Genomic DNA, 19,307 nt, shown 5'->3' on the forward strand with positions numbered 1-19,307 from the left:
AAATACTTAAAGATCAAATGAGCAATTCATCAACTTAATACAAGCACTGATTAAACTTCATCATCATGTTGCGTTGCCCCAAGCAAAAAGATACGTTGGATAAAAAACTCTGGGTTGGATCTATTTAGGCTCTATCAAGGACAAAGAAAAATAAGATTTAACAAAGTCACAGGGGTTATTGATTTGTTACCTGGCTCCAAGTGATTCTGGAGGAAACTTCTGCATGCTCAAAGCAGAACAAATCTACCTTGACAAATAGATTTGTATCTTTGCAGCCAGATCTATTACTGTGCACAAGATGCTGCATCAGTGTTCCTGCATCCCTATAATGTGTTGAATCATCAACAACAGTTATACGAAGCATTGTATATTAGCAGTATAGTAACATTACATTAGTATAACATTACATTACATATCATTCTCTTGTTTGTTTGCTCAAGTGCTTTATGTTAAATGAATCAACATCATTTGCTATTTTTTCTACATTTGTTTTAAGGATAACCTCTACAATAAGCAATAGCTGCAAATTTGCTTGCCATCCTTGCTGTACAGTTTGAGTGCATGACAGTGGTAGCCCTGTACCTGTTTAATAACACTTGGCAAATAGGAACAAATCACTGACATCTACTGTTACACGGTCTGCAGATACATCAATGTACACAGTAAGCTGATGAAGGAGTGGGAATGCGCATCTGTGTTGGAGAAGGGAGAAGCGTTATTTATTTGCAGGTTCAGACAAGCTGTATATGAACTTGTGATTGTGTGAATTGCCCGTCTTGTTCTGCATGAAATGCTTCCTGCACGTTGTTAAAATCTACCATTTACATTATTAATGAGGCAGTGGATCACATCAATGATTGATTGCACTATCCGTCCTAACATACAGACTTTAGATTGGCTAACGGCAGGTTTGAAAGTCCCAGGAAATCTCCACAAATACTCTCTGCGCATTCAGCGTGAGTTATGTAGTGATCCTTTTTGAGGAAAACTATAAGGAATTATAGAGTTCAAAAGCACAAGAGAGTAGGAGGCAAGTCGAATTAGACAAATATATTAATAAAAGGCCACATAGATCAGATGAATCATCTCATTCTCTGAAAATAACAATGAGTCAGTGGCTTTTTTTTTGCAAATTAGCTTTACAGCCAATGAAGCACTCTTAAAGACTAATTTAGGAAAGATAGCAACTAATTTGTACTCAACAAGCATGAATAAACAGCAATGCAATAATGAACTGATAATCTATTTTGGTGATGTTACTGAAGTATAAATATTAGGTTGGACACAAGGCACAATTCCACAGATCTTTTCTCACAATGGCATCATGGGATCTTTCAACCCAAATAATGGGTGGGATCTTAGTCTTGCAAAGCATCTCAGAGATGGTGCATTCATCAACACAGTGCAGCTTCAGGATTGCACACAAATGCTGATATAAGTATTTGTGCAGATGTCCCTAAGTTAGGATTGAATCCAAAATCTTCCAGGTCAAGACGAGATACATTACTTGTGTCCAGTCAAGTTGCTAGTGGGACAATATTAGACGGCATTCAGAGCATGATGTCCAAGGAACTGGTGTCATTATGTATCTTACTTACCTTGACAGAGTCTCGACAGATTCAAGAAGTGCAATATTGATTGCACAACAATCCAGGTGGGTAAACCTTCTGATACATTCTTAGTCTACATAAACCGGAAGAGAATGCACTCTTTCAAACTGTAAGCTATTGTTCACGCCCAACATGTCATTTTGCTCGTTACCTCAGCTCAGTTCATCCATTTGATTTGCGTGTACTGACACTAAAATTAATAAGGATGGCTATTGACAGATGGGGTTAATAGACTAAAACCTTTTCTGGTGATGGTAGTTATGTAAAACTTGCATGAGACATTTAGATCGGTATCATACACACATTTGAAATGCTAAGAGAGAGATGCCCAGATTTTATGTATATTAAGAGATTGCACGTAAGAAAAATCTTAGCAGTTCTCCACAGATAATGTAGCATATTAACCAATTCAGTTTTAAATTTAAGAGAATTAAATGCATTTAACAGATTAGAGCACTTGAAGTTTTAATATCATATCAATCGGTCAATTCTGGAAGATAAGGACAAAGTGAAAATTTCTCTGCCAAAAAAATAGCACACTGATGAAGCAATAACTTTGCTCTCTTGAGGAATTCAGTGAACTGATATTACTCATTGTGGTATTCATTAAATGTCATTTTTAATCTCAAATTTATGGAGTTATTACCACATAAACAGATAAAGTTCAATTTTGTAATAACTTGCAAATAATATTTTCTGTGCCCATTTTCATGTAGTTGGGGTAGAGAATTTGGTATTTGTTAAAGAATTTACAAGGCACAGAGAATTGTTCAACTAATTATTAAGAAATTCAAATTGGAGTAGATAGATCTTTTTCTTGTGTTCAAGCTGTAAAATATTGCATAACTCAGCTAAAGCTGCAGCATCAAATAGACATGCCTATTGATTATGACAGTCAGCCTCAAGATGAAGCTTGGTAAACACGATAGTTAACCTGTTGGAGCTCTAGGTGAGACTGGAAGCTGAGGCATGAAGGTCAAACCATGATCGGTGAATACCGGGGCCAAAACCCAGAGGCTGACGAAATCCAGAGGGTAAAGCTGAAAACTGAAGTCAGACCTCAGTGAGTCCGGGGTAGAGGCCTGAAGGTCAAGTCTGCTCGGCCAGGCCAAGGACTGGAGGTTGAAGGCCCAACAACCCTGAGTCTCAGAGCTGTGGGTCAAGGACTGGAGGCCCGGAAGTGGGCCGTCGGAAAGTTGGAGGCCTGTCTGTGCATGCGTATGTGAGGTTTCTGGAAAGGAGTTTCTTCTATCTGTTGTGGTTTTGTTCTGGTCTTGTTGTTGTTGTGCTTGCTGCTTATGTTGTTCAGTTGAACATTGAGGGCAAGCTATGTTTGCACTAGAATGTATGGCAATATCCGTGTGGTGCTCACAGTGCAACCATTGGTTGTTAACATAAATGCCGCATTTCTCGTATGTTTCGATGTACATACGATAAAAAAATCTGAATCTGAACTGCATGACCCAGATTTTTAAGATAGCTGCAACCCCAAACCGGAAATTATAATTATACCTACCAACTAACAGCTAATATGTATGAGCCACAAACAAGTGCGCATATATTTCATTACTTCTATAAAAAGGAGACAATACCATATAGTAGGTGAAGCTATTTATGTCACGGACTGAAGGATATTAGCAAGTTAAAACCAGTATATTGTAATTTTGTTATATTCAAGAATGAATCTACAGATGTATCTACATGTTAAAATTCTAAGCACATTGCATGTTCTTAACCTACTGATATTTTTTCCATCATTTAGGAGTGAATGATTTCTCATCCTTCTTGCCTTATTGAAAGATATCAGGTCCCACCCTTGCTACTCTTCCTAAATTCGCTGACTATTTCCTTCTATATCCATCACTATCATTTCTCCGAGCCTCCTGGTTACCCTTTCATATCGTTTCCACAGCACCCTCCCTTTAAACACCATTAAACCCCCATGCCCAACTCACCCAAAAATCTCTCGGAACCTCCTCAAGTTTTTTCCCCCTCCTCTCTCCCAACAGCACTTCAACTGACCATGATTATTCTCACTACACAACAGAATCTCTTCACTTTAATATCCAATAATGCCTCAATCCTGATCATCAATCACCTCTGTCACATTTATCTTCCAGACCCCCCAGTCATCACCTACCACACCTCAATTTTACACTTACAGAAAAAATGTTCTCTCTCACACATTTTATCCATCAACTTTACTTTTCATGTGGTGGATGTGCTCAGCCATATGGCTGGTCTCCATATTGCCTGTTGTAGGAAAGGCTTAACGGAAATTTTATTGTGGGATGCAAATACCTTGGACTTATTTACATAGATTATAGGTTCTAGCCACTCTTCTTGATCTAAAAGGTGTGAGCTTTCTTACTTCTTTGTTTGTATGCATTTCTTTGAATGCTTTAGATTGTACTATTGCAGAACAAACAATTTTTTTTATACAGCTTGGTGTTGATGTTCTTGTGTCGGATCCTGGTGTTTTTGGTAGAAATGTTCTTCAAATGTCAAGAAGGAGACATAAAACGTGTTGCTTATGGCTGTTTTATTAAGTCTTACAAGAATGAAGAATAAGCAAAGTGAATGCAAAGAAAAAGAGATTATGGTCATCTCATATCAGAATAGAGACAAAACAAAATTCCAGTGATTATATTTAACCTGTATAATAGCCAGATTCAAGTGGCGTAACACCTGCAGAGAAGAACTGAAAAGCTTCTAGAAAAATACAGTTCACTATATCACAATTACTGGAAAATTCACAAAACAATTACATATATATATAGATAGAACATAGAATAGTACAGCACATTACAGGCCCTTCGGCCCACAATGTTGTGCTGACCCTCAAACCCTGCCTCCCATATAAGCCCCCACCTTAAATTCCTCCATATACCTGTCTAGTAATCTCTTAAACTTCACTAGTGTATCTGCCTCCACCACTGACTCAGGCAGTGCATTCCATGCACCAATCACTCTCTGAGTAAAAAACCTTCCTCTAATATCTCCCTTGAACTTCCCACCCCTTATCTTAAAGCCATGTCCTCTTGTATTGAGAAGTGGTGCCCTGGGGAAGAGGCGCTGGCTATCCACTCTATCTATTCCTCTTAATATCTTGTACACCTCTATCATGTCTCCTCTCATCCTCCTCTCCAAAGAGTAAAGCCCTAGCTCCTTTAATCTCTGATCATAATGCATACTCTCTAAACCAGGCAGCGTCCTGGTAAATCTTCTCTGTACCCTTTCCAATGCTTCCACATCTTTCCTATAGTGAGATGATGATATAAAATTACAAACAAGCATAGGAAAGTTAAATTACAAGGAAAATACAAGAAAAATAACAAATCTGCAACCTAATGCAACAGTTGCAAAGATGTTTAACCAATCAGTTCCACACATGCACATACATACATACACACACACACACACACACACACACACACACACACACACACACACTCAAGCATGGAGGTATAGACAATAGAGTTGGTGAAAATACTTAATTTTTGCAGTAAAGAGCATAGCAGTGCATGTTAGGTCCGCTTTCTTCTAGCAAATTAGTATAAGTTTTTCATAAAAATGGTTTACAATTTATAACGCAGATGATTATCATTTTGTTAATTTCATCCGAATGGTCTTCTCTACAAACAAGGAAAACAAGGTGTTTCATAACATTGTACCACTTTCACAACATGTCTTTAAACAATTGCCTTGATGAGGGAAAATGTGAGTTAGCTGAGCAGTATAATGATTATAACTTAAATTACCAATTTCCAGCAAAACAAATCTAACCTTCAGTAATCTGCTTTGCTGAAGCGTGTTTCACAGAAAGGTCAATGTAAAAACTGGAGAAAGTAAATTATGTTTCTCATAAAAATGTTGAGTGTGTTTGTTACATTTGGAGCACAGAACAAATAAAAAACCCTTTGGATAAACAGCAGATGCACAAGCTGTATTGAACTGAACTTTCCACTAATCCATCTTTAAGACCTTACTAATTCTTTCACATCCAGACACCAAAAATCATTTGAATAGACCATGAAGCGAGCTTGCATGCACAATCAGCCTAGTTAATTGCACTGAAACATAATAGTTAGTATTCCATAGTTGCTCGTGGTTTGTGGGTGCCACTGGCAAGGCTATCAGTTAATAACCATTCATGATAGTCCTGGAGAAGGTTACATAATCTACCTTCACCAGCTGCAGCCCATGTGGTTGAAAGTACCCCCGCAGCACTTTGGCATAGTAGTTCAGTGTAGCTTACTGCACCATCTTAGACTTGGTTTAGTTTACAATTTATTGGTTTACTATTGTACAGTGAAAATCTTGCACTAACATAGAGTTCATACAGATCAAATCATAACATAGCGCATTGCGCTAGAACCAGGTAAAAGAATAACAATGCAGATTAAGTGTACAAAGCTACTGAAAAAGTGCAGTGCAGATGAATGATAAAATGCAAGATCATGACAAGGTAGACTGTAAGGCCAATAGCTTATCTTATTGTCCAAGAGGTCTGTTCAAGAGTTTTGTAATAATGGGATAGAAGCTGCCCTTGAGCCTGGTGATATGTGCTTTCAGGCTTTTATATCTTCTGCCCAAACGGAGAGGTGAGAAAGGAGAATATTTGGGGTGGATAACAGTTCAGAATCAGAATCAGATTAGCTTTTTGTTTATTTATTTTATTTAGAGCTACAGTATGGTGACAAACGTGCAGCCTCCAAATACACCCATATGATCCATAACCGACAAACTGTCAAGTCTTTGGATTGTGGGTGGAAACCAGGGTACCCAGAGGAAACCCACATGGATATGGGGAGAATGTACAAATTTGTTACAGACAGTGGCAGAAATTAGCCTGCTAATAGTATTATGCTAACCATTGCATTATTCTGCTGTCCCTGTCATTGACCTATCGGTGACTTACAATAAGAAATTTGTTGTTTTCTGGAAGCAGTACTGGGTAATGACATAAAATTATTATACTTAACAAAAATAAATAAACAAGGTAGTGTTCATGGCCTTATGGACCATTCAGAGATCTAATTCCAGAGGAGAAGATGCTGTTCCGAATCATTGAGTGTGGATTTTGAGGTTGCTGTGTCTCCTCCCCAGTGGTTGTACTGAGAAGAAGGCATGTCCTGGATGGTGAGGATCCTTAGAGATGGATGCTGCCCTTTTTGAGGCACTGCCTGTTGATGATGTCCTTGATGGTGGAGTGGAGCTGGGTGATTCTAATACCCTCTTGTGATTGTGTGCACTGAAGCCTCCGTTCACACTGCTGTTGGTCTCCTTATAATGTTGTCTACAGTGGAGAAGGCAGGCTGTTACGTGACACACCCAGCCATGCCAGTTTTTGGTGTTCAGCTGCTCCAACTTTCCAGAGTATATAGCTAGCAAAGCCCCTTTAAGGATTCAGGGCCATCCTGCTAATTGGCAATCATGTTTAGGCACCAAGAATTAAGTATTTAAAGAGCACCTGAATATAAGCCCAACTGGATGGCTCAGTGGACCCAGAGAGCAGTAGGGTAGCATTTGGGATGTATGTGTCTCAACTTGGAGTTACGATTGGTCACTGGGTTTCAGATGGTGTTTCTGTCTTTGCAACAGAATTATTAGTAATCCTCTCAGCCTTATGGTGGATAGAAGACTCTTGACCATGTAGGGTTATCATCTGTTTGGATTCTGCTGCTGTCTTAGAGTCTATAAAAGGGAGTAAATCAAAAGCTTGTCCTGACATAGTTATTGAGATTCCCTTAGTGCTGTTTAGAGTAGGGAAGATGGGTTGTGCAGTTAGATTTTCAAGGATACCTGGGCATGCTGGGGTGGAGGGAAATGAAATTGTGGATGGCATTGCAAAGTCTTCCTTACAGAGCAGGCAAGTAGAAAATAGAGTTCCCCTAGGCAGAGCAGAATTAGGATTTAAAAAGGTATAAAGAAGAAGTGGCAGGAGGATTGGAAAAATGAATTAAGGGGCAGGCATTATTTTCCTAGACACCTTCTAGTTAAAAAGGTCTCAGACCTTTTAAGTCGTAGAGATATGGTGAAATTTACAAGACTTAGGTTGGAGCATTGTGAGCTAAATTATTATTTAAAGATAATAGGAAAACATCCTACTGGATTATGTGACTGTGGTAGTCCAGAGACAGTCCAGCATGTTTTGCTGAGCTGTAATTGATACAAAATTGAAAGAAGCATGCTGTTCAAGAGGTTATCTGGCTTAAATTTATTTTGGTTTTCTATTAAATCTTTGTTTGTCCATCAAGAGAATCAACATCTGATTGAAGAGTCTATTATTCAGTTTATACGTGAGACTAGGTTTTATTCGAGAATTTGAGTTCCTTGAAGTTCTATAATTAATTATACATCCTGCAGAGGGCTGTAATACGCCTAGATGCGTCTAAACAGGAGGAGGAGGAAGAAAAAGAAGAAGCTGCCGCCCAACTGGAGGGGAGCAAGGGTGGAATGCTGGATGCAAAGGGGTGCAGTAAGTGAAAGACATGAAGTAATGGGGGACAACAAATTGAGGAAAATGGGTGAATTGGAAGAATTTATAGTTCAGTATAAAATTAAAGGTCAGAAGGAAGGGGAAGGAGGATTTAGAGCCCTTAATCCTTTGAAATTGGCAGCAGCATTAGGGAACCAAATAGGTAAAGGATTCCAGGCCAAGATTTTGTCCAATGGATTGCTGAAAATTTGTTGCAAAGATATTGACCAATATAACAGTGCTAAAATGGTGGGAAAATTGGTTGTGAAAGTGGAGTGTATTACTCTGAAAGGAGGGAAGGGAGTTAAGGGGGTAGTGTATGGTATTTGGTCTGGCATGACTGAAAGGAAATTTTGGACAATATTAAAGGTGGTCGTGTGATTGAAGCCAAATGATTAAAATCGAGAGAAGGTGGTCATTGGGATTCTCCTGTTCTTTTGGTTTTTGCAGGTGATGTTCTTCCAACTAGAGTCTATCTTGGGTGCATGTCTTATCAAGTTAGAGAATACATTAGGCCTCCCTTACGCTGTTATAATTGCCAGAGATTTGGACATGTTGCTGGTTCATGTTGAGGTAAAAGAAGATGTATGAAATGTGGAGAGGATCATGATATTAAAGCATGTAAGGCAGCGGTGCCTAAATGCAGTAACTGTGGAGGGGACCGTATAGTGGCGTTCAGAGGATGTGAGTATTTTAGTAAGTCAAAGCAGATTCAGGATGTTAGTATGCAACAAAAAATATCATATGCTGAGGCGGTAAAGAAAGTTGATAGAGAGCAAAGGATAAGTAAAGAAAAGATTGGAATGATGGGGGGTCAGTTCATTCTGAGTTTTCCAAATACGGTTCCTTCAGGCATGTTGTTGATGACTAAAGAGTTTTTTTGGCATTTGATATTGATGTACTGCTCAGGGCTAAAACTACAGCCAGAGGTCGGATATGATAAAAGTAGTTGTTGGAGCTGCAGAGAGATTCCTTGATATAAAACAGATTTTGCTGGAAAAATTACATTAGTATATGACAGAAAACAATCACTGAATACTTCCCAGTTGTCGGTATCAGAGAGTATGGAGGAGCTTTATGTGGATGAAGAGGCCAATAATTAGTATTTGGATGTTTTTAATATTACAATGGAATGCAAGAAGTTTATCTGCAAATGGCAAAGAATTAAAAAGATTTGTTGGAACTTTTAAAGACAAGCCTGATTTGATCTGTATACAGCAGACATGGTTAAAACCTCATTTAGATTTTGTGATCCCTGGATATGATAGTTTGAGAGCTGACAGAACGGGTAAATCTGGTGGAGGGTGTGCAACTTTCATAAGAACAGGACTCTAGTTTAGAAGACTTGATTTTAAATCTAACCTAGAAATTGTGGCTGTGGAGGTTTGGAGCTCTCGTGGCCAATTAACTTTGATAATCCAGGTAATATGATGCTATCAGATTGGGATGAAATTATGAATAAGGCAAGATCCCCAGTAATCTGGGCTGGAGGTTTCAATGCCCATAATACTATATAGGGTAGTGAAATTAATGATGGTAATGGAGTGGTTGTAGAGGAGTTTCTAGATAAATACAACATGGTACTGCTAAATGACTGAAGCCCTATAAGATTTAATATTGTAAAGAATACTTGTAGTCACTTAGACTTATCTATCACTTCCTCAAACTTAGCTAGGGTTGGGGAATGGAATGTAATGGACAGATACACACTAGGAAATGATCACTATCCTATATTATGTAGATTTGGTAGAAATTTGATAGTAGAAGTTGAGGAGAGGTCTGCTAGGTATAATTTTTCTTTGCTCCATTGGGATGAGTACCAGGAGAAAGCTGTGGATAGAAGAGAAGAGATTAATAACGAGGGCTCCATAGATGATTGGAATGAATCCCTCTGTTCTATAATTCATAAAGTTGCTCAGTTGACTATTCCATTACGGAATGTTCTTAAGGCTTGAGTACTAGTTCCGTAGTGGAATAAAAATTGTGATATAACAGTAAGAAACAGAAGTAGAGCTTACAGGAAATTAAGAAAGTACCCAGTGTTAGATAATGTTATGGAGTATAAAAAGGAAAGAGCAGTAGCAAGGAGAGTAATTAAAAATGCCAAGAGGGATAGTTGAAGAAGATTTTGTGGAACTCTGAGCCCTGAGACACCTATAAAGCGGCTATGGACAATCATTCACAGAATGTCAGGGATATAAGAAACCATCTATCCCAGCTTTGCTGGAAGGAGATATTGAAGCTGTAACCAATAAGGTAAAGGCTGATATGTTTATAGAGGTGTTCCAAGCGTTACATAGTTCTAGAGAGTTAGGTGATTTGAGGAAGGAAATTATGTTAAAGGAAAGTTGGAAATTGGACAGGAGTTTGGATGATAATAGCTCCATAAATTTGTTTTTCTCCCTTCAGGAATTGCAGGAAGCTGTCCAATCAGGTTCAAACACTTCTGGTAGGGATGGACTGTGTTATGAATTGCTTAAGCATTTAGATGACTCTGTATTACTAGAAATTCTAGCATTGTTTAATTCAGTGTGGAAAGAAGGGAAATTACCAGTAGAATGGAAGCATGTGGTGGTAGTTCCAGTTTTAAAGCCAGGTAAGGACGCGTCTAGTTCTAGTTCATATCGGCCTATAGTTTTAACGTCAGGGCTTTGTAAAATTATGGAACGAATGGTCACCAACAGACTTGTTTATTTTTTGGAAAATAAGGGACATTTTGCTGCCTATCAAAATGGTTTTAGAACTGGAAGATCAACAATGGAATCTGTTGCCCTTTTTATTAAAAAAAAAAAAGTGTTTCAAAATAGAGAAGTAATGGCAAGTGTATTTCAGATATTGAAAGAGCATATGACTCACTATGGAAGGATGGCTTATTAATTAAACCCTATGACGTGGGAATTAGAGGTAGAATGTTTAATTAGATCAAAGATTTCCTTAAGGAAAGGACAATTCAAGTAAGAATAGGCGGAACAAGCTCCAAGTCAGTTAAAATAGGTAATGGTACCCCTCAAGGAAGTGTCATTAGTCCAGTTCTTTTCAATGTCATGATAAATGATATCTTTGATCAGGTAGGGACAGGATTTGGCAAATCATTTTTTACAGACGATGGTGCAATCTGGAAAAGAGGAAGAAACATCAAGTATATATTAAGACAGGTACAAAAGGCTTTAAGATCAGTTGAAAACTGGGCTAATAAATGGGGTTTCAGGATTTCTGCTTCTAAGTCCAAATATATGATTTTTGGCTTTAGGAGAAAGATTTCTGATTGTGAATTGTGTCTATATGATTCGCCACTAGAAAAAGTCAAGGTATTCAAGTTTTTAGGTGTCTGGTTTGATGAAAGACTTACTTGGAGGGTTCATATAGATAAAACAATTGGAAAGTGTGAGAGTTTTAAATGTTATGAGAAGTATTGCTGGATGCGACTGAGAATCAGGGCGGGAAACTATGTACTTAATATATCTAGCTATGATTAGATCAGTTACAGATTATGGTTGTATTGCTTATGGTTCCGCTTCTACGGCAGTGCTTGGAAAACCAGACACTGTACAGTCCAAAGCACTTAGACTCTGTTGTGGAGCTTTTAGAACATCATCAGTCCCAGCATTATGTGTGGAGATGGGAGAAGTGCCTCTGCATTTAAGACGAATTCAGTTGGGCCTGCAGTGTTGCGTAAAACTAAATGGATTCAATCACAGCTGTCCATCAAAGTGTCTTTTGCAGGGGAAGTCGGAGCGCCAAAGTAAAATTAAAAGATACCCATTTTTAGATTTGGTTAATAACTGGGCTGTGAAATTGAAACTGACTGAGGAAGACATAGTTGACCAAATTTGCTTGCCACCTGTCCCTTTTTGGCTCTTTCCAGAACAAGAAGTAGACCTATTCCTCCTTTTTCAGCTTCAAGGAAGCAATGTAATTTCATCAGCGTTGATCACAAATGAATATTAAATAATAAATGGGGATCTTATTTGAAGATTTTTACTGATGGCTCAGTGGACCCAGAGAGCAGTAGGGCAGGATTTAGGATGTATGTGTCTCAACTTTGATCTAAGATTGGTCACCGGGTTTCAGATGGTGCTTCTGTCTTTGCAACAGAATTATTAGCAATCCTCTGGGCCTTATCGCGACCATGTAGGGTTATCATCTGTTTGGATTCTTCTGCTGCCTTAGAGGCTATAAAAGGGAATAAATCAAAAGCTCGTCCTGACATAGTTATTGAGATTCTCTTAGCGTTGTTTAGAGTAGGGAAGATGGATTGTGCAGTTAGATTTTCATGGATACCTGGGCATGCTGGGGTGGAGGGAAATGAAATTGTGGATGGCATTGCAAAGTCTTCCTTACAGAGCAGGCAAGTAGAAATTAGAGTTCCCCTAGGCAGAACAGAATTGAGAAGTAGGATTCTAAAAGGTATTGAGAAGAAGTGGCAGGAGGATTGGAAAAATGAATTAAGGGGCAGGCATTTTTTTTTAGTCACCCACTAGTTATAAATGTTTCAGACTGTTACCTTTTAAGTCGTAGAGCTATGGTGAAATCTACGAGACTTAGGTTGGGGCATTGTGGGACATGGGGCATTGCACTTAAAGATAATAGGAAAGCATCCTACTGGATTATGTGACTGTGGTAGTCCGGAGACAGTCCAGTATGTTTTGCTGAGCAAAAATCGATACAAAATTGAAAGAAGCATGTTGTTCAGGAGGCTATCAGGCTTAAATTTATTTTGGTTTACTATTAAATCTTTGGGCATCAGGAGAATCAACATCTGATTGAAGAGAAACAACAGGAGTTCTGCAGATGCTGGAAATTCAAGCAACACACATCAAAGTTGCTGGTGAACGCAGCAGGCCAGGCAGCATCTCTAGGAAGAGGTGCAGTCGACGTTTCAGGCCGAGACCCTTCGTCAGGACTGATTGAAGATTCTATTATTCAATTTATATGTGAGACTAGGTTGTATTCGAGAATTTGAGTTCCTTGAAGTTCTATAATTAATTATACATCCTGTGGAGGGCCGTAATACACCTAGATGTGTCTAAACAGCCGGAAATAGAAGAGGAAGAGGGAGAAGAAGCCGCCCAGCTGGAGATGTCACCTAGCCTTTGGTTTGTTCTCAGTTCTCATTCCAGCTTTATACCGTGTCTCAATCCTTGCCTTGGACACTTCAACATTTGGGTCTTAACTATCCTCATCAATGTCACTTGACACATTGGCATATTCCCATCCTTGATGGATGTTAGCCTACCAACTATTTTTCATAAGAACTCAACTGTAACTAGTATTTGCACAGCTGTTGAATTCCAAAGGTGTTTTTTCATAATTTTAATTTTATAGTCTTAAGCTGAATTCAAAACAGGATTTGAAGATGTATTTTCTAATGTTTGATTGAGGATTGCTTACAAATAACTGCATCACTGTGCTGCTGTTTCTGATAACAATGTTCCAGTTCATAGACTTAAGTATTTACTATTAAGTATTTTACCTTAACTCAAAAACACCCTTTCTCCAGCTCAGTAGATTAATGATCACCTTTCCTGAGGCAACCTCATCTTATTCCATTCAATAGTTAGTCCTTCTCATATCCTACTGTCTCCAATTAGCAAATGCTTTATCCAAATGCAAGTTCTAAACCAATAAGCACATCCAGCCTCTAAATGTCTCTCAGGCAGCTTCAATTACACATGTCCTATTATTAAAAAGCACACTTTTATAAATGTAAGTATGGGAACAGCTGATCCTAAAGCTGGAAGTCAAACATTCTCAATTAAATTGACAATTGAGGGACAAGAACAAAAAAATACAACAGATGCTTGAAAGGTGAAATACCAATGAAAAATGTCAGAAGCTCTCAACAGTTCGGGTAGTATTAGCTGAGAGAGAAGCAGCAAGCACTGATTCTGATTTTACATAGAATTGAAAATTTATGAAGAACTGACTTACATTTGTTGACCTACATCTGTTCCCTCCATCTGACACTTACAACACTGTGTCGTCACCTTAAAGGAACAAATATATTGAGTGGATTCTGTCGCAAGAAGGTCTGGCACTCAACATTAACTTTGCTTAAGAAATTAACTTTTCCCTGCTGCCTTTGAATAAAATCTATCTTTATCTTTTTGTCTGGTGTCAGACAATGAATGACATTTTTTCTGCCTTCCCATTGAAGTTGAAATTGTACATGCCATATCAGCTGTAGGATTCTGAGTGCTTAACAATTTGGACAAAGTATATTCACTATTTATACAATATACAGACCTAACCTGCATTGTGTGATTCAAGAACTCATCATCTGAGATCTGGATAAACTATTTAATGTCATTATATACAGTAATTGCTGACTGTTTCAACATCCTTCGATTCTTCTTGTTTCTAAATGATGCACACTGCTGCCATGGTTGGTGCTGACGGTATAACTGAATGTTTAGGTTACAACAACACAAGAAAACAGGAGTAGGTCACCAAATCACTCAGATTTGCCCCACCATTCAATATTTTCATCTGACCTTAACTCCTCTTCTCTGCCAGTTCCTCATAGGGGGCATTTGTTTAGAATGAGAGGGAAAGGATTTAAAATAGACCTGAGGGGCAAGTTTTTTTTTGCCATACAGAAGGTTGTAAGTATATGGAATGAGCTGCCAGAAGAAGTGATTGAGCTCAGAAGTGGTTATCGTGAATTTGGCTGAGTACTTTGCAGGAGTGGGGCTTTGAGCAATTTGGGCCAAATGCAGGAAATCTGGACTAGTTGAATGGGCACAGTGGTTGACATGGAGTCAGTAGGCCAAAGGGCCTGTATCCATGCTCTATTTCTCTATGCCTCTGTGACTATTATTTTACTGACTTGTGCTTTGTAGGTGATGGAAAAGCTTTGGACTATTGAGAAGTAAGTCACTCCTGCAGGCTACTCAACAACTGATCTGCTGATGTAACCACAGTATTACATGGCCAATCCAATTGATTCTCTGGTCAGTGATGACCCCAGGATGTTGATGGTGGGGATAAAGTGATAGTAATGTTATTGAATATTAAGGTCAAGTTGCTAGACCATCTCTTGCTGGCCACAAATCATTATTTTCTACTGTGATGTATTGGGTCTGCTGACTGCGAAGTTCTAAACTCCAATGAAGACCCTAAGCCCTATCTGATATATAATAGCTATGGTTTCTCTCACTAAAGGGAGGTTGTACCGTAACTACCCAATCTTCAAAGAGTGGGATTTCCAAATCATAGGTACAATTCCTATAAACAAACAGTGGTAACAGGTAACACACATCAAATTGCTGGTGAATGCAGCAGGCCAGGCAGCATCTCTAGGAAGAGGTACAGTCGACGTTTCGGGCCGAGACCCTTCGTCAGGACTAACTGAAGTAAGATCTAGTAAGAGGTTTGAGAGGGGGAGGGGGAGATCCAAAATGATAGGAGAAGACAGGAAGGGGAGAGATAGAGCCAAGAGCTGGGCAGGTGATTGGCAAAAGGGATATGAGAGGATCATGGGACAGGAGGCCTAGGGAGAAAGATAAGGGGGAGGGGGTAACCCAGAGGATGGCGTAGGTGTTTCGCTGAACACCTATGCTCTGTCCGCCAGAGAAGCTAGCATCTCCCACTGGCCACACATTTTAATTCCACATCCCATTCCCATTCTGACATGTCTATCCACGGCCTCCTCTAATGTAAAGATGAAGCCACACTCAGGTTGGAGGAACAACACCTTATATTCCATCTGGGTAGCCTCCAACCTGATGGCATGAACATTGACTTCTCAAACTTCCGCTAATGCCCCACCTCCCCCCTCATATCCAATCCATGATTTACTTATATACACACATTCTTTTTCTCTCTCTCTCCTTGTTTCTCTCTCTGTCCCTCTCACTATACCCCTTGCCCATCCTCTGGGCTTCCCCCCTCCCTCTTTCTTTTTCCCTAGGCCTCCCGTCCCATGAGCCTCTCATATCCCTTTTGCCAATCACCTGTCCAGCTCTTGGCTCCATTCTTCCCCCTCCTGTCTCCTCCTATCATTTTGGATCTCCCCCTCCCACTTTCAAATCTCTTACAAGCTCTTCTTTCAGTTAGTTCTGACGAAGGGTCTCAGCCCGAAACCTCGACTGTACCTCTTCCTAGAGATGCTGCCTGGCCTGCTGCGTTCACCAGCAACTTTTATGTGCGTTGCTTGAAATTCCAGCATCTGCAGATTTCCTCGTGAATGCATACAAGTAATGCAGATGAATGAATCATCTACTGCAGAAAGCAAAGCCAGAGGAATGGGCTCCAGTTCACCTCAAGTTCCTTTCGTACTTTTTGATGTTTGTTAACCCAATCCTAATAACCCTGAATTGGTCTCTACATTTACAGTTTCTTTGCTACTTGGGTGACTTCATAGATATATGATATTTCCTCAGTACATTTTTTATACAATCTAGAAGTGTTTTTGGAGATGGAGTTTCCAGCCACTTACACGTAATGCTGTAAAGTTAACTTCCTTGAGCACACAAAGCTCCCAATGCTAATAGATCAGTTGTTTGATATGCTAAATTACGTTATCCATCTCGTCTGCAACCTTCCTTGAACTAAATAACTTAGTCAGGATGTCTGTTTTGAAACAAGCTAAATTAAATAACCCATTGTTTTATATGAACCTCTCAAGCAACAATAAACCAGGTGTTGTAATCAATATTTGGTGTCTACAGACAGTGCATCTCCTAGATATAGAACTTTTTGCAATGCTGTGTTTTTAACATCAAGCAGATTACTGCTTTCCATTTACATTTCAAGAACTGAAGACTGACTCCCGCTTACAACCAGAAGCTAAACATTATTAATTGGAAGTTTACTTAGAACTGTTTCATCTTGACAAGTGGCAACTGTTGTGTTTAGAAAATGAGCTTGACAAACATATGAAGCTTATTGGTCCAGGAAATGAAGATTCATTCTGCTATTTTTATTATATCTCAGCTCATGTCTGAATGTTGCCTTGGCCTCTTATTTACTGCAGGGTTTTAAATAGAATTTAACTTTACAATGATAGCAAACATTCCTATTTATGACTTTATGAGGACATCTGACAAAGTTTTGAGGAAATCTTGCAGCAATGTCCTATGGCTGGGATATCTGACCTCCAACAACCACAGCCATCTTTCTATGATGTGATTATCATTCCAGTTATTCATAATTTTTTCAACCTGATACTCTCTTATTCAGACACCTCCCCCCCCCTTACCTAATACCATACATGGCCATTCTGTCTTACCGTCAAAGACAGTTACTGTCAGGTCTTCTCTGGGATTCATTCTTTAGAGCAATGGACAAGGTGATGAGATGATACACACAAGTTGAGAGCCTGTCATTGTCTGCCAGTCCTGGGTAGAGCTGGTGTCTATGATCACCGTCTGCCATTCCTCCACACTCCGGTCCAGTCCTGTAAGTGCGCACCATGACAAAGGACTTCATTACTAACCCAGTGGAGGTTCCGAATACCCCGTGTCTATGCTCTGAGTGTACATTCCAAGCTTCTCCAGTCTACGTTCATGACTTTTTCCCCCAAGGTTGTCTAGGTCAACAAAGTTTATAAGGTCTCCCATGTTATGGCTTTGCTTCCCAAGTTCTATGCAATGTTTCCAAGCTGCATGCGGTACAAATGTTTCTGATCTATACGCACATTGTTCTGGGATTTCAAGCCTGAGTACATCAAATCTGTCTGGGATTTTAAGCCCAAACGCATCAGATGTGTGTCCTGGGCTTCCAGTCTGGGAGCATCAGATTCTGTTCCAGGTTTTCAAGCCTGATCTCGAGCTCTCCAGAGCTTCTTGGGTCATCAAGTGGTGGCCTTAGGGTGGAGGTACTATCATAAGCCCTGGGGGCCTCTACGGTTTACCACAGAATGTTGATATTCCAGGTTTCTAGCGCACCTGTATTTACTTATTGTTATCTTAACTAGAACAGTTAATCCCTTGTGTATTTGGTTTAATCTTGTCAAGTTGATTGTCACTGGCACGTGTTCTCCACATTCTACGATTATTGATAGGGGTCTCCGGTTAGCACTTTAGTGGAGTCCTACTGTGTTACACAGAGTGATTTGTCTTGCAGTGTCACTCTGTCGTCCCTCCGAAGGTCTGTCAGTATTCCTATGCCCAAATTTTTGTTTCCATCTATTCATGGGGATCCTGCTGTTCCTCCACTCCTGGATCGCCGTGAGCCTGCCATTCGCCACTCTGGATTGAGCCAGTGTCAGCGAACACCGTGACAGAAAGAGTCTGCCATTCCTCTGCACTCGGGTCCAGTCCTGCGAGTGCACGCCATGACAGACCTGAACCCAGACCAACAGCCCTCTGTACCCCTTCCATCCACGTACCGATCCAAATTTTTCTTAAGTGTTGAAATCGAACCCGCATCCGCCACTTCCACTGAGTGATAAAGTTCACCCTCATGTTCCCCTTAAATATTTCACCTTTCACCCTTAACCCATGCCCTCTACATCCACAATATTATAATGAAGGACATCAAAAGCATACAAGACACATATGAAAGAAAAAAGACAAAGTAGAGGATGCAACTTCTGTTATTCATTGCTATGAGCATACATATGTATGCCAGACCTCTGAAAATAATATTATGAGTGCAAACACGAGGAATTGAAAGTGCATTCATAAGTAGAGATGTATATAAATTGGATGATCTTAATCCAGTTACTCAATATCCAATGATTGGCTACTGGAAAATACTGCTAAGAAATTTTTCTGTACTGTAAGTGCTCTGAAAAAGTATGTTCTTTTAAAATACAGGATTAAAATTAGACAAGCAAATCACAGCAAATCATTGTGAAAGGATAGAAATGAAATCATCATAAATGCAGTATCAATAATGCAATAAGTAGAGTAACCACCTCACATCTCTATGGACGACATGGTAACATAGTGTTTAATTTAATTGCTTTACAGTGGCAGCAATCAGCAATGGGAGGCAGGGGGTCAATTCACACCGCTATACGTAATTAGTTTGTATGTTCTCCTCATTTACTCCAGGTGGTCCAGTTTCCTTATACATTCTAAAGATGTATGGGTTGGTGAGTTGTGGTTAGTGGTTCATGGACATGCTTTGTTGGCACTGGAAGTGTGGAGGCACTTGCAAGTTCCTCCCAGCACGATCCTCAGACTATATTGGCCCTTGACACAGATGAAGCATTTTGCTCTACATTTCGATGTTTCAATGTGCATGTCTCAAATAAAGCAGTTGGA

The sequence above is a fragment of the Mobula birostris genome, chromosome 7 (assembly GCF_030028105.1).
Source record: "Mobula birostris isolate sMobBir1 chromosome 7, sMobBir1.hap1, whole genome shotgun sequence".
Lineage (NCBI taxonomy): Eukaryota > Metazoa > Chordata > Chondrichthyes > Myliobatiformes > Myliobatidae > Mobula > Mobula birostris.